We start from the raw sequence: 6,207 nt of genomic DNA, 5'->3' as shown, positions 1-6,207 counted from the left end.
TCTGCTGTGGGAAGGTGCTGAGGATTGGTCCAGGGAAGGTCACAACTACCGGCGGAGGGAAGATCACCACCTTGGAGTCAGGGCACTGCCGCACACAGGGCTCGTTGCAGCTGTCAGCAATAGGCTGCGGCACGGCCACCCCGCACGAGGCAGCGCCACCATCAGCACATGGGCCTAAAGAATGCACCATTGTTCAGGGGTGGGTAATCTGAAGCGCAAGGAAAGAGAACAAAAATAAGGCACAAATTCTTACAAGTTTCACAATGAACATAAACTAGCAACAGGCTAGAAGGAAGAGCAGAATTTTCATAGCTCGGTTCCTAGAAGACACCTATAAATTTCTACTGACCACCACAACATCCAGAAATGAGTTTTCACAAAAAAATTAATTGGAGCTTATCATCCAGATCTTCATTTACCAAAGCCAAGAGCTGAACAGTCACAAAATGTATTAATTTATATCGAGAAAACTTCAGGCTGATACCAGGATTCAGCTGGATTTAAAACTATAGGCAAAGTCATTTTAAAGACTACTTTTTAAAAAGGAAGAGGAATTCAGAAGAAACTTACCCACTTCACAAGAGAAATAAGACAAATGATCGCACAAGATCTGATGTCGAGCACTTTTATACTCGCCCTTAGACTGCCCCGAGCATGAGTCACCTACACACAACTTCCTAATCGACTCCTAAACACCTTCCTTTCAAGACTTAGCTTTGCTGATGAATGTCAATGGTTTTAAAGAAATCACTAATTGCTAGTTTGTTCCTCCACCCATTTGACCCAGGCTTTACTGCCTTTCAGCCTCTGCTATTTCAAAACTTTATATAGAGGGATGCTCTGCATGTTGGAGAAAAACAAAATGTTTATATGGTTCCTGTCTGACGTCCTCCATGAATGGATCAGGGTGGTGAACAAAGAAAATGTACTTGACTCAGCCCAGAAGGGTTGCGAAAGTGAGGGATAAGTGGTGTCCTCAGCCTAGGGGCAGCCAGGCTCATGGTTCTGTGATGAAATTCAGCAAATACAAAGTCTGGTCAAAGCTCTCGCTCAAATCCTGAATTTCTATCCAAAGAAGTCAGCACAGCTCTTCCAATTAGACACCAAGCACGTGTGTCTTTAAACATGGAAACTAACAATAAAAAATAAAAAAGGGGTAAGGCCATATTTTAGACGATGTTAAATGTCCTATAATGGGAAGCTACAAGTCATGACCTGATTGGGGAGTGGCAAAATGACAATAAAGAGGGTGTGACTTAGGCAAGACCCCATCGGGCGTTTTTTCCACTGAGTCGCTTCTCCAATCAAAGGGCACCTAAAGCCATTATAATAATAATAAAACATTTAAACGTTGCAGAAGATGCATTTGGAACCCAAATTGCTGATGAACTGTGGCTGCCAGAGCAGGGTTATCATCCCTGTTCAACAGCAGAGTCAGCGACAGATGCCGAGGACGGCAACAGCATGTGCCATGCTGACACTCCCACCGGGCCATGGTGGGGAGCAACTGGTCCGTTCCAATTCATGCTTCATTTTATTTAAAAACAAAGATATTTTGCTGCTTCTGTGGTAGAGAGGATTCATGTGGGCTGTATAGTAGACTAACCCTCACCTCAGAGCCTTCTCCCTTTCTCCCAGCACTAGCAAGGAAGAGCCTTCCTTTGGTGGAACAGAGAGGTGGATGTGGTAATGCTGCAGAACAAAGCTCCTTCCCTTCCAAGGAACCTTAGAATCTTGTATCATTTTCTCTATCATCAGATTGGCAGCAAAACGACTTTGAAGGGCAGCATGACACCCCATTGCATTCTTTGCTGCTGTGAAGCAGGAACCTCCATCAAGATTTCCACAACAATGGGAAGTGACTGGGATGCTTTCCTGCTTTAATTGCAGAGATTTATCTTCACAGCGTCAGAATGTTTGAGGTTGACTTAAGGTATTTGTAATTCCTTCAGAAAGTTGGCACTGCCTTTACTATAATTGAAGACAACCATGTGAATTGCAAGAGATGTTATCGCAGCTTGGATTGAGCAGCAATTTATTCCTGAAATATTTCCTAAGGTATTTAAATACCTATCCACACTTCTCCAGTTAGCCAGCAGCAAACTCAACGTTGAGTCTTGTTTTAGAAATTTATTCATAATTCTGGCAAATAGTCAAGTTCTTTGATTCAACATGGATTGAACACTTTTGGGATGTGTTTCCTTCTCTGCTTGGGGCTCGAGTCACTGTAGGGTCCCTTTATCCGAACATGAAGGTTAACACCACCAACAGCAGGTATGAGATGCTTTCTGAGAGCATTTTCAAAGCACATCATAAAAACTCATCAGTGTTCTACGCAACCAGTGTTGTCATGTTGGGTTTAACAAGAGTTGTCATGTTGGCTTAACAGCTGCCAGCTCAAAGACTACCAGGGAAGACAAGGAAATAAAAGTGATGAGTCAACCAGTAAAGCACAGCCAAAACTCAGAACCTGAAAGTGCATCCATGAGGAAGCAAAGCAACAAAAATATGTGCATGTCAGCTCAATTTACCAGTTAAAACCAGCTTAAGAATCAAATTCCAGCACCTTAAAAACTAGACAACAAAAAATATCTTTGTTTCCATCAGGAGGCAGAAAAAGCACCTGAGGTCCTTCAAGAGCCCCAAAAGTGCTGATAGGACAATTATTCTGTATTTATCTAGAATGTTCAGGCTCTTCCAAAGAGTTTAACCATCCTCTGTCTGTGAGGATATGCAGGAAACGTGTAAAACCTTCAAGGTCCAAGCTGGAGTTCACCACAGGAGCAGGAGCTCTCTGCAGGCGTCCATTCAATTAGACTGTCCAAAAAAATCAGAGCCATATCAAGACTCCAACCCACCTCCAAGACCACTGAACCACCACCACCACTAACAGATCAGGTTCATGAAGTTTAAAACTGCAGAAGCACGTGGTTCAGTGTGCACTCCACAGCAGGTGAGGCAGGAACCTGAGGAATAATTATATCGATGACCTGGTGGTTTCGGCTAATGAGGACTTTCTGGCCAAAAAGGTGTCCTCTCCTCCAGGCTGGCTAGAAAAGTGTGTAATTGAGGCTGAGTTTCACTCATTTCTCTTGGTTTCCTCCTCAAACTAGGTATGTATGATCAGCTCAACTGCTTTATAACTCCCACCCTACAGCTAGGCTGCAACCTTGAGCCTAGTTAATGCCCTTAAACACAGACGTGAGAAGCCACTGGGGTTTTGTGTCTAAGTTTGCCACACCATAAAGGCTGTGAAGACACAGCAGGTACAGGGGGAGCTGAGCATGGAAGTGGAGAATGAACTGTGTGTAATTTCTAGACATTAAACCTACTGAAACCCTGGAACTACGTTTATCTCAATTTGCTTTATTTGTGCACTCCACTTCGCATTAGAAGTTTTACTGTTTCATTTCACCATTTCTGTCAGTTTTCTCCTGAACAAGGCTTTAAATATCCCGTGAGTAGACATCCATGAACGACCATCCGCCAATATATAAACCAACCAGGTCAGGCTTGGAGGTGTGCTGCAAGCATCCCAATGAGAGCCTCGGTGCCTGTTCTCCGCTACACCCAACCAAACCTATCACTTACCAGCGGCCCAGCCACAAACCACCCAGCACCACCACATTGCTCTGGGGAGGATGACACACTTCTGTAGCTCAGCCTTCCATTAGGTGCTTCGGATTTTATAGGTGTCAACAGCTGCAGAGACCACACACTCTGAAGAAAGCCAGCACTGGGCTCGGCACAGAGAGAGGATTTGTAATTGCTTCCAGCAAATGGGAAGTGGAGATTTTCCCACCCACTACAAGGGGTCTCAACCTTATCAGCCTGTTCTGATACTTCTCATTGCTCCATATGGTAGCTCCTGCCTTCTCATTAAGCCAAAAATTCATCCAGAAGGTTGAGACCCAGAGCAGAAATCCCCATTTTTCCATCTCTAAGGGTTGTTACCCAGCAGCTGAGGCTCTCCATGCTGCGGTAGGCAATGGAAAGGTGAGGAGCCATGATCCACTATCCTCTGGAACAAAGGTGAACACAGAGATGGAATCACTAATAAAGCCTCCTGCCTCTGAGCATCACCTCTGAGTTAAACTTAGCTGACTGGACACTGGGAAAAATATTTTCCCTTGACTTTTGCTTAACATGTGCACCGAGCTGGTGCAGCCCCATGTTTACCCACACACAAAACAAGAATAATGCTGTCAGAAGCTATTAGGATGATCTTCATAACCTCTTCAGGTTATGAAGGTCCTTAAGGACCTCTTAAACCTCCTCACAAATGCTCGTTAACACCTTACACAAGCAAAGCTCTTCAAGCTAAACTCCATGATAATCAACACCAGCACCTACACAATTTAAAGGATGCGTCTCAGGTCATCGAAGGCTGCTAATTACATCACAGGTAGGGAGCGGTTTCCCTTCTGATGGACAAGCACAAGGCACACACACAGCTGAGGTCTAGGTGCAAACCAGCAGCTCTTGGGATGGTCACAGAGCAAGGTAATGGGCTCAGTAGGAAAGCACTCCCCCCTTTGCTATCACTGGGGCACCATGGTCTAGTCCAAGCTGGTAATTCCTTGTTGGAACCCAACGAGATGTCACCAACACAGCTGCTAATCAAACCAGAGCACCTGTAGGACCACAGCTGCCTGTACAAAGCACAGCCCTCACAGCCAGCTTTTAAATCCTCAGCAAAGTCATGTCCCCTTGCAAATTAGCTGTCCCGGTTTGAGGACATCTCACAGTTTGCCACGGGACCAATCCTGAACACAGCCCTGAGTTTTACACCCCACCAAAAGGCAGCATGGCCCTGCCTCTGGACCTTCCACTGGCCTTGTTTCCAGACATAAAAGGCAGCCAGTTGCAAAGCCTAATAAAATCAGGATGACTTTTAAGTCTGAAGAGCACTGGATCAGCCATGCAACGAGCAGCTGGGTGCCAAGGTTTGGCTACATCCCTCCCTCACTGGATTCCTCAATGCCCCCAGGTGCCTCCTTGCATGTAGGCAAAAGGGAACATGGAGTAAACATGATCCCTGCCCAATCCTCAACCTGCTAAAAGAAGTTCTAGGAGGGTTAGATTTCTTTCCATAACTAATGAGGTCAAGGGAATAAAAGGCAGCTTATTCTTCCCCCATAAAGATTTGAGATGGAAAGAACCCACAGGGTGTGAGGTGCATTTCGTGGTGTTTGGGGATAACAATATATTAATAATCACAAGCAAGTAAAATAATTACAGCCAACAAAAAAACCACCTATGAACCAGTTCTGTCCTGTATCTAATTAGGGTTTGATCCACAGTGGCTCAGGTTCTCCACGCAGTCTGAAAGACCATATAAAAACACACATTTCCAAGCGTTCAAGCCAGATCCTACTTGCCGCCGTGAGCTCCGTAAGTTATTTACCTATTTCTAAATATCCTCTTGCTGGTGCTTTAAACCTGATTCTAGATCCTGCAGAAAGACTCTGACACTGCAGATTAAGAGAGTTGTTTTCTTTTAAAGGTTCTTTCTTGGGGATTTTTTTTTTTTAATAGGCGTAGGCAGACAGAGCTTTAAGCTGAGCCTGAGATTTACAGAGCCAGTCTAGGATGTGATGTTTTTTCTTTGATCTGGCCATTTATGTTCCCATACCTTTAATTTGCTTGGAAAAAAATGAATTTTAGATATCTCCTATATTAGAGGTCACTTATTTTAGTAGTTTGAGGTTCTATTTCTGTTGGCAGCTTCCTTTCACCATCCTCATCAGAGACTGGGGTGACTATCACAGGGGTTAATTTTTTATCTGGAATAACTTTGGCTTCTGCATGTACAAGCCCCCCACCCCCCACCCCCCTGCCTTTTATACAGGCTTTTTTGGAGATTTGAATCGTGATCTGCAGTAACTGGGACCTGCCCCTTGAGAGCTTGTTCTTAGAGCTGTCCTGTACATTTGCAAATCAACAGCCACCAAACTACAAATTACAGACGCCCAAGTGCCATTCGCTGATGCTGAGGAAAGCTGATTTGCAGCCAGATTTTAAATTTTAATTAGGAAATCCGAAGTCTCAGCACTTCGTGCTCTATCACACCTCTCGCCTTCCAAGCATGGCAGAGTCAGCTCTGGTGTCCCACAGCTGGGCAACGTGTCTTCCCAGCATCCAGGACAGACTCCGCACCCTCCTGCCTTCAAGGCAGACCATGTCCATGCCAGGAGCAGTTCAGCC

Source organism: Buceros rhinoceros, unplaced genomic scaffold (genome assembly GCF_000710305.1).
Source record: "Buceros rhinoceros silvestris isolate BGI_N320 unplaced genomic scaffold, ASM71030v1 scaffold4735, whole genome shotgun sequence".
Lineage (NCBI taxonomy): Eukaryota > Metazoa > Chordata > Aves > Bucerotiformes > Bucerotidae > Buceros > Buceros rhinoceros.
Note: the sequence above shows the minus strand (reverse complement) of the source record.